We start from the raw sequence: 11,196 nt of genomic DNA on the forward strand, positions 1-11,196 counted from the left end.
AATTTTTGAATTTTTAAAAAATTTTCAAAATTTTCAAAAATGTTCAAAAATTTCAAAATTTAAAAAAAATTGCATAAATTTCAAAAATTTTCAAAATTCCACTAAATTCCAAAAAATTTCAAAATGTTGATCATTTTCAAAAATTTTCAAAATATTCAAAAATTTTCAAAATTTTCGCAAAATTTCAAAATTCGTCGGTATTCGAAAAAATTTCTAATTTTCAATATTTTAAAAAATTTTAAAAAATTTTAAAAACCTCAAGATTTTCAAAAATTTTCAAAATTTGTCGAAATTCCGAAAAATTTGAAAATTCCCAAATATTTTTTTAATTTCTCAAAATTTTCAATTATTTAAAAAACTCACCCAGGCAGCTCCGATAGCCTCGAGGCTACACTACGGTCAGCCACGGCATTCCCTGGACTACCACACTGGCAGCACCTGCAGTCTCGATGCTCCCATCAAGCAGACCAATAATTTAAAAAATTAAAAGAAATTTAAGAATGTTTTTAATATTTTAAAAAGTTAAAAAATTTTTCAAAATTCTATGAAATTCCAAATAATTTTAAAATTTTCAAAATTTTCAAAAATTTAAAAAAATTCGACGAAATTCCAAAAAATTTCAAAAATTTGAAAAGTACCAAAATTTTCAAATATTTTCAAAATCCGTCGAAATTCCAAAAAATTTCAAAATCTTCAAACACTGACAAAAACTTGAAAACGCACCCAAACACTCTTAAACACTTTCCAACACACCCAAACACTGGCAAACACTTGCAAATACACCCAAACACTGCATAACACTTGCAAACACACACACACACACTGGTAAACACTTGTAAACTCACCCAAACGCTGTTAAACAATTGCAAACACACCCAAACAATGTTAAACACTTGCAAACACACCCAAAAACTGTTAAACACTTGCAAACACACCCGATCACTGTTAAACACTTGCAAACACACCCGAACACTGTTAAATACTTGCAAACACACCCAACCACTGTTAAACACTTGCAAGCACTCCCAACCACTGTGAAACACTTGCAAACACACCCGAACACTATTAGACACTTGAAAATTCACCAAAACACTGGTAAACACTTGCAAACACACCCAAATACTATTAGACACTTTCAAACCCAACCAAACAAAGTTAAACACTTTCAAACACACCCAAACACTGGAATACACTTTCAAATACAAAGAAACACTGTTAAACAATTTCAAACACACCCAAAAACTGTTAAACATTGGAAACAAACCCGAACACTATTAGACACTTTCAAACACAACCAAACACTTGCAAACACACCGGAACACTATTAGACACTCTCAAACACAACCAAACACTGTTAAACACTTGCAAACACACTCGAAGAACATTATACAGTTTCAAACACAACCAAGCACTTGGAAGCACACCCGAACATTATTAGATAAATTCAAACACACACAAAAACTCTTAAACACTTGGAAACACACCTGAACATTATTAGACACCTTCAAACTTACCCAAACACTGTTAAGCACTTGCAAACACACCCAAACACTGTTAAACACTTGCAAACACACCCAAACAATCGTAGATACTTTCAAACAAAACCAAACATTGTTAAACACTTGAAAACACCCAAACACTATTAGACACTTTCAAACACAACCAAACACTGTTAAACAATTGCAAACACACCCAAACACTCTTAAACACATTCAAACACACCCAAACACTGGCGAACACTTGCAAATCCACCCAAATATTGTTAAAGACTTGCAAACACACCCAAACACTGTTGTAAATTCGCAAACACACGCAAACCATTTCCAATACTCCCACAGGCAGCACCGATAAGGTCGATGCCAGCCACGGCAATCTCTGGAGTACCACACTGGCAGGACCTGCAGCCTCCCTGCTCCCAACTAGCAAAACAATAATTTTAAAAATTAAAGGTAATTTAAGCATTTTTTTAAATTTTCAAAATTTTCAAAATTCGTCGAAATTCCAAAAAATTTCAAAATTTTAAAAATTTTCAAAAGTTTTCAAATTTTCAAAATTGTCAAAAATTTCAAAATATCCAAAAATATTCAAAACTCGACGATAATCCAAAAAAATTCAAAATTTTCAGATATTTTTTATATTTTAAATAATTTCAAATTTTTTTTAAATTTTCAAAATTCGATGAAATTCATAAAATTTCAAAATTTCAAAAAAATTTCAAAATTCGTCGAAATTCCACTCATTTTTTCACAAATTTTGAAAAAATTGCACAAATTTTCAAAATTCAACGACATTCCAAAAAATTTCAAAATTTTGAAAATTTTCAAAAATTAAAAAAAAATTGAAAAAATTTTCAAAAATTTTTAAATATCCGTCGAAATTCCATTAAATTTCAAAATTTTGAAAAATTTTAAAATTTTCATAATCTTCAAAAATTTTCAAAATATTAAAAAATTTTAAAAAATTTCTATATTTTCAAAACTCGACGAAGTTCCAAAATATTTCAAAGTTTTGAAAAATTTTCAGTTTTAAAAATTTTCAAAAATTTCAAAATTTCCAATAATTTTTAAAATAATTATCAAAATTCGACGAAATTTAAAAAATTACAATGTTTTCAAAATCTTTCAAAATTTTCAAAAATATTCAAAATACGACGAAATTCCAAAAAATTCTAATCTTTCAAAATTTCTTAAATTTTCAAAATTTGTCGAAATCCCAAAAAAACTTGAAATTTCCAAACATTTTTTTAATGCTGTTAAACACTTGTAAACAACCGAACACTATTAGACACTTTCAAACAACACCAAACACTGATAAAGACTTTCAAGCACACCCGAACACTGGTAAACACATTCAAACACACCCTAACACTGTTAAAAACATTCAAACACACCAAAACTTTGGTAAACACTTTCAAACACAACAAAAATTGTTAAACACTTTCAAATACACCCAAACACTGCAAAACACTTTCAAACATACCCGAACACTATTAGACACTTTTAAACACAACCAAGCACTGTTGAACAATTGCAAACACACCCGAAAACTATTAGCAATTTTCTAACACAACCAAACACTGTTAACCACTTGCAAAGACACTTGAAGTCTATTAGACTCTTTGCAACACAACGAATCACTGTTAAGGACTTGCAAATACTCCCGAACACTATTAGAAACGTACAAACACACCCAAACACATTTACACAGTTGCAAACGCACCCAAACATTATTAGACACTTTCAAACACAACCAAAAATTGTTAAACATTTGTAAACTCACCCAAAAACTCTTATTCACTTCCAAAAACACCTAAACAAAGTTAAACGCTCTCAAACACAAACAGTGTTAAACATTTGCAGACACACCCTAACACTGTTAAACACTTGCAAATACCCAAACACTGTTAAGTATTTTCAAACACACTCAAAGACTGTTAAACTCCTTCAAACACACCTAAACACTGTGAAACAATTGCAAACACACCGAAACACTGTTAAACACGTTCAAACACACCCAAACTATCTTAAACAAATTCAAACAAGCCCAAACACTGTTAAACACTTCAAACACACCCAAACATTTTTAAAATCTTCCAAACACACCTAAAAACTGCTAAACACTTTCAAACACACCCAAACAATTTTAAACGCTTTCAAACGCACCCAAATACTGGTAAAAACTTGCAAACACCCATATACTGTTAAACATATGCAAACACACCCAAACATTGTTAAACAATTGCAAACACACCCAAACACTGTTAAAAACTTGCAAACACAAACAATATTAAACACTTGCTAATGTTAAAATCATAAAAATTTTTTAAATTTTAAAAAAATTGTCAAAAATTTCAAAATTTTGAAAAATTTTAAAAAATTTTGAAAAATTTTAAAAAATTTCAAAAATTTTCAAACAATCCAATATTTTCAAAAATTTTCAAAAACGTTAAAAATTCTTCCAAATTTTCAAAAAATTTTAAAAATTTGTCGAAATTCCAAAAATACTTCAAATTTCCAAACATTTTCTAAATTCCTCACAAATTTCAATTATTTCCAATACTACCCCTGGCAGGACCGATAGGCTCGAGGCTACACGTCAGCCACGGCATCCTCTGGGTTGCATCTGCATGCTCGCCGCTCCCAAATAGCACTACAATAAGTTCAAAAATTAAAGGAAATTGAAGAATTTATTAGCATTATCATAATTTTTTAAATTTAAAAAAAATTGTCAAAATTTTCAAAAATCGCCAAACTTCCAAAAAATTTCATATTTTCAAAAATTTTAAAAATTACAAAATTTTAAAAAATTTCAAAAAGTTACAAAATACTCAAAATTTTTAAAAAATTTTGAAAAATTTCATAATTTTCAAAAATTTTGAAAAATTTCATAATTTTCAAAAATTTTCAAAAATTTCAAAATTTTCAAAAATTTCCAGTCATCGAAATTCCAAAAAAATTTCAAAATTTTCAAAAATTTTCAAAAATTTTAAAATTTTCAATAATTTAAAAAATCCACAATTTTCAAAAATTTTAAAAATTTCAAAAATTTTCCAAATTCATCGAAATTCCAAAAAATTGCAAAATTTTAAAAAATTTTCAATAATTTTAAAAATTTCAAAAATTTTGAAAAACGTTAAAAATTCCAAAATTTGTCAAAATTCCAAAACACTGAATATTTCTAACAATGTCTAAATTTCTAATAATTTTCAATTATTTCAATTACTCCCCCTGGCAGCATCGATAAGGTCGAGGCTACACATGTCAGCCACGGCATTCTCTGGGCTGCATCTGCAGGATCACCGCTCCCAACTAGCGGTACAGTAATTTCAAAAATTAAAGGAAATTTAAGAATTTTTTAGAATCAAAGTTTTTAAATTTTTAAAAAATTTTCAAATTATTCAAAAATCGTCGAAATTCAAAAAAAATTCAAAAATTTTAAAAATCTTCAAAAAATTTCAAGATTTTCAAAAATTTAAGAAATTTAAAAAAAATCCAAAATTTTCAAAAATTTCAAATATTTTCAAAAATCGTCGAAATTCCAAAAAATTTGAAAATTTTCAAAAATTTTCGAACTTTTGAAAAATTTTCAAAATGTTAAAATTTCAAAAATTTTCAAAAATCGTCGAAATTCAAAAAAAAATTAAAATTTTTAAAAATTTTGAAAAATTTAAAAATTTAAAAAAATGTTAAATTTCAAAATTTTCAAACATTTTCAATAATTTCGAAAATTTCAAGAACATTAACAATTCTTCAAAATTTTCAAAAAATTTTAAAAATTTGGCGAAATTCCTCAAATTCTGAAAATTTCCTCATTTTGTAAATTCCTAATAAATTTCAACTATTTCCAATACTCCCCGTGGCGGCACCGATAGGCTGAAGGCTACACATGTCAGCAACGGCATCCTATGGGTTGCATATGCAGGCTCGCCGCTACCAACTAGCAGTACAATAAGTTCAAAAATTAAAGGAAATTTAAGAATTTGTTAGAGTTATCGAAATTTTTTAAATTTAAAAAAATCGTCAAAATTTTCAAAAATCGTCGAAATCCCAAAAATTTTCGAATTTTCAAATATTTTCAAAAATATCAGAAACTCGCAAAAAATTCGAAATTTTCAAAAATTTTCAAAAATTTCAAAAATATCAAAAATTTTCAAAAATCGTCGAAATTCCAAAAAATTTCAAAATTTTCAAAATTTTTCAAAAATTAAAAAATGTTCAAAAATTTCAAAATTTCAAACTTTTCATTATTTTTTAAAAATTTGAAAAACTTCTAAAACGTTAAAAATTCTTCCAAATTATCAAAAAATTTTAAACATTTGTCGAAATTCCAAACATTCTCAAAATTTCCTAACATTTTGTAGATTCCTAAAAAATTTCAATTATTTTCTATACTCCCCATGGCAGCACAGATAGGCTCGAGTCTACATATGTCAGCCACGGCATCCTCTGGGTGCATCTGCAGGCTCGCCGCTTCCAAATAGCAGTACAATAATTTAAAAAATTAAAGGAAATTTAAGAATTTGTTGAAATTATCAAAATTTTTAGATTTAAAAAAAAATTGTCAAATTTCAAAAATCGTCGAAATTCCAAAAAATTTCAAAATTTTTCAAAATAAAAAATTTCAAAATTTTCATTTTTTTTTAAATTTTCAAAAAATCCAAAATTTTCAAAAATTTTCAATCATCGTCGGAATTCCAAAAAATTTAAAACATATCCAAAATTTTCAAAAATTTCAAAATTTTAAAAAATTTCAAAAATTTTGAAAAATCCAAAATTTTAAAAAACTTTCAAAAATTTCCAAAAATTTGAAAAATTTTCAAAAATCGTCGGAATTCCAAAACATTTCAAAATCTTCAAAAATTTTCGAAAATTTAAAAATTTTGAAAAATTTTCAAATATTTAAAAAATTTTTAAAATTTTCAAAAGTCGAAATTCCAAAAAATTTCAAAATTTTTAAAATTTTTCAAAAATTTCAAAATTTTCAAAATTTCAAAAATTTCATAATTTTCAAAAATTTTCAAACAAATTTCAAAAATTTAAAAAACGTTAAATTCTTCCAAATTTTCAAAAAATTTTAAACATTTGTCGAAATTCCAAAAATTCTGAAAATTTCCTAACATATTCTAAATTCCTCAAAAATTTCAATTATTTCCAACACTCCCCCAGGCAGCACCGATAGGCTCGAGGCTACACATCTGTCAGCCACTGCATCTGGGATGCATCTGCGGGCTCACCGCACTGAACTAGCAGTACAAAAAATTTAAAAAATTGAATGAAATTTAAGAATTTGTCAGATTTATGAAAATTTTTTAAATATTGAAAAATTTTGCCACAATTTTTTAAAAACTGTCGAAATTCCAAAACAATTGAAAATATCCAAAAATTTTCAAAATTTTCAAAAATTTTAAAAAATTTCAAAAATTTAAAAAATTTTCAAAAATCATCGAAATTCCGAAAAATTTCAAAATTTTCGAACATTTTTAAAAATTTCAATATTTTGAAAATTTTTCAAAAATTTTCAAAAATCGCCGAAATTCCAAAAAATTTCAAAATTTTAAAATTTTCAAAAATTTTCAAATTTTCTACATTTTCAAAATTTAAAAAAATGTCAAAATTTCCAAAAATTTTCAAAATTCGACGAAAATCCAAATAATTTCAAAATTTTCAGAAATTGTTTATTATTTAAAAAATTTCAAAATACTTTAAAATTTTCAAAATTCGATGAAATTCAAAAAAACTTCAAAATTTTCAAAAATTTCCAAAAATTTCAGGATTTTGAAAAATTTTCAAAAATATAAAAAATTACAAAAACTTTGAAAATCTTCGAAATTCCAAAAAATTTCAAAATTTTATGAAATTTCAAAAATTTCAAAAATTTGAGAAATTATTAAGAATTTCAAAAATTCTCAAAAATCGTCGATATTCCAAAAAAATTTCAAAATTTTCAAAATTTTTCAAACATCAAAACCGTTACAAATTCTTCCAACTTTTCAAAAAATTTTAAAAATTCGTCGAAATTCCAAAATTTCTGAAAATTTCCTAACATTTTATAAATTCCTCAAAAATTTAAATTATTTCCAATACTCCCCCTGGCAGCAACGATAGGCTCGAGGCTACGCATCTGTCAGCCACGGCATTCGCTGTATTGCATCTGCAGGCTCGCCGCTACCAACTAGCACTACAATAAGTTCAATAATTAAAGGAAGTTTAAGAATGTTATAATTATCAAATTTTTTTTAATTTTTAAAAAATTTCAAACTTTAAAAAATTTTCAAGCATTTCAAAATTTTCAAAAAGTTGCAAAAAATTCAAAATTTTCAAAAATTTTCAAATATTTCAAAATTTTTAAAAAATCATCGATATTCCAATAAAGTTCAAAATTTTCAAAAACTTCAAAATTTTAACAAATTTCAAAAATTTTCAAAAAATCCAAAATTTTCAAACATTTTCAAAAATTTCAAAAATTTCAAAAATTTTAAAAAATCGTCGAAATTCCAAAAAATTTCAAAATTTTCAAAAATTTCAAAACTTTCAAAAATTTTCAAAAACTTCAAAAACGTTAAAACTTCTTCCAAATTTTCAAAAAAATTAAGAATTTTGTCGAAATTCCAAAAATTCTGAAAATTTCCTAACTTTTTCTAAATTCCTCAAAAATTTCAATATTTCCTTTACTCCCCCTAGCTGCACCGTTAGGCTCCAGGCTACACATCTGTCAACCACGGCATCCTCTAGGTTGCATCTGCAGGCTCGCCGCTCGATTCTAGCAACACAAGTTCAATTATTAAAGGAAATTTAAGAATATAAGTTATCAAAATTTTTTAAATTTTTAAAAATTTGTCAATATTTTCAAAAACCGTCGAAATTCCAAAATTTTCAAAAATTTCAAAAACGTTAAAAATTCTTCCAAATTTTCAAACAAAATAAAAATTTTGTCGAAATTCCAAAAATTATGAAAATTTCCTAACTTTTTCTACATTCCTAAAAAATTTCAATTATTTCCTATACTCTCCTTGGCAGCACCGATAGGCTCCAGGCTACACATGTCAACCACGGCATCCTCTATGTTGCATCTGCAGGCTCGCCGCTCTAAACTATCAGTATATTATGTTCAATAATTAAAGGTAATTTAAGAATTTGTTAGTTATCAAAATTCTTTATATTTTGAAATATTTGTCAAAATTTTCAAAAATCGTCCAAATTCCAACAAATTTCAAAATTTTCAAAAATTTTCAAAATTTCCAAAAATTTTCAAAATTTTCAAAAATCTTCGAAAACTTCAAAATTTTCAAAAATTTCAAAAATTTAAAAAAAATCCAAAATTTTCAAAAATTTTCAAAAATTTAAAAAATTTAAAAAAATTTCAAAAATCGTACAATTTCTAAAAATTTCAAAATTTTCAAAAATTTCAAAAATTTAAAATTTAAAAAAAATTGTAAAAATTCCAAAAAATTTCAAGATTTTCAAAAAATTTAAAAAATTTCAAAATTTTGAAAAATTTTCAAAAATTTAAAAAGTTTCAAAAATTTTCAGAAATCATGGAGATTACAAAAAAATTTCGAAATTTTAAAAAATTTTCAAAAATTTCAAAAACGTTAAAAATTCTTCCAAATTTCAAAAAAATTAAGAATTTTGTCATAATTCCAAAATTTCTGAAAATGTCCTAACTTTTTCTAAATTCCTCAAAAATTTCAATCATATCCTATACTCCCTCTGGCAGCACCGATAGGCTCCAGGCTATACATGTCAACCACTGCATCCTCTAGGTTGCATCTGCAGGCTCGCCGCTCCAAACTAGCAGTACAATAAGTTAAAAAATTAAAGGAAATTTAAGAATTTGTTAGTTATCAAAATTTTTTAAATTCTGAAAAATAATGTCAAAATTTTCAAAAATCGTCGAAATTCCAAAAAATTTCAAAATTTTCAAAAGCTTTCAAAATATCCAAATTTTTCAAAATTTTCAAAAATTTTCAAAAACTTCAAAATTTTCAAAAATCTCAAAAATTTAAAAAAAAATCCAAAATTTTCAAAAATTTTCAAAAATTTAAAAAATTTTAAAAAATGTCAAAATCGTCCAAATTCCAAAAAATTTCAAAATTTTCAAAAATTTTGAAAATTCGCCCAAATTCCAAAATATTGCAAAATTTTTTAAAAATTTTAAAAAATTTCAAAATTTTCAAAATTAATCAAAAATTTCAAAATTTTCAAAAATTTTTAAAAATTTCAAAAACGTTAAAAATTCTTCCAAATTTTCAAAAAATTTTAAAAATTTGTCGAAATTCCAAAAATTCTGAATATTTCCTATCATTTTGTAAATTCCTAAAAATTTTCAATGATTTCCAATACTCCCCTTTGGCACCGCCGATAGGCTCGAAGCTACATGTCAGAAACGGCATCCTCTGGGTTGCATCTGCAGGCTCGACGCTACAAACTAGCAGTATAATAAGTTCAATAATTAAAGGAAATTTAAGAATATGTTAGAGTTATCAAAATTCTTTAAATTTTAAATAATTTGTCAAAATTTTCAAAAATCGTCGAAATTCCAAAAAATTTCAAAATTTTCAAAAACTTTCAAAATTTCGAAATTTTTTAAAAATTTTCAAAAACATCAAAATTTTCAAATATTTAAAAAATTTTTCAAAAATCCAAAATTTTCAAATATTTTTAAAAATTTTAAAAATTTGAAAAATTTTGAAAATTCGTCCAAATTCCAAAAAATCGCAAAATTTTCAAAAATTTTCAAAAATTTCAAAATTTTCCAAATTTATCAAAAATTTCAAAATTTTAAAAAATTTTCAAATATTTCAAAAACGTTAAAAATCCTTCCTGATTTGCAAAAAATTTTAAAAATTTGTCGAAATTCCTGCAGATGCAACCAAGTGGATGGCGTGGTTGACAGATGTGTAGATGGAGCCTATGGGTGCTGCCAGGTGGAGTATAGGAAATAGTAGACATTTTTGAGGAATTTAGAAAAAGTTAGGAAAAATTTTGAAATTTTTTGGAATTACGACAATTTTTGAAAATTTTGATAAATTATTTAAAATTTAAAGAATTTTGATTACAAACAAATTCTTAAATTTCCTTTAATTATTGAACTTATTATACTGCTAGTTTGTAGCGGCGAGCCTGCAGATGCAACATAGTGGATGCCGTGGTTGACAGATGTGTAGCCTGGAGAATATCGGTGCTGCCAGAGGGAGTATAGGAAATAATTGTAATTTTTTAGGAATTTAGAAAAAGTTAGGAAATTTTCAGAATTTTTGGAATTTCGACAAATATTTTAAATTTTTTGAAAATTTGGAAGAATTTTTAAGGTTTTTTAAATTTTTGAAAATTTTTTAAAATTTAGAAATTTTTAGGAATTTCGACGATTTTTGAAAATTTTTTAAATTTTTGAAAATTTTGAATTTTTTGAAAATTTTTCAAATTTTTGAAAATTATGAGTTTTGACAATTTTTTTAAAAATTTTGAAATTTTTTGGAATTTCGACGATTTTTTAAATTTTTTAAAATTTTTCAAAATTTTGAAATTTTTTAAAATTTTTGAAAATTTAGAAATTTTTTGGAATTTCGACGATTTTTGGAAATTTTTAAAATTTTTGAAATTTTGAATTTTTTTAAAATTTTTGAAATTTTTGAAAATTTTGAGTTTTTGAAAAATTTTAACAATTTTGAAATTTTTTTGGAATTTCGACGATTTT

Source organism: Periplaneta americana, chromosome 15 (assembly GCF_040183065.1).
Source record: "Periplaneta americana isolate PAMFEO1 chromosome 15, P.americana_PAMFEO1_priV1, whole genome shotgun sequence".
Lineage (NCBI taxonomy): Eukaryota > Metazoa > Arthropoda > Insecta > Blattodea > Blattidae > Periplaneta > Periplaneta americana.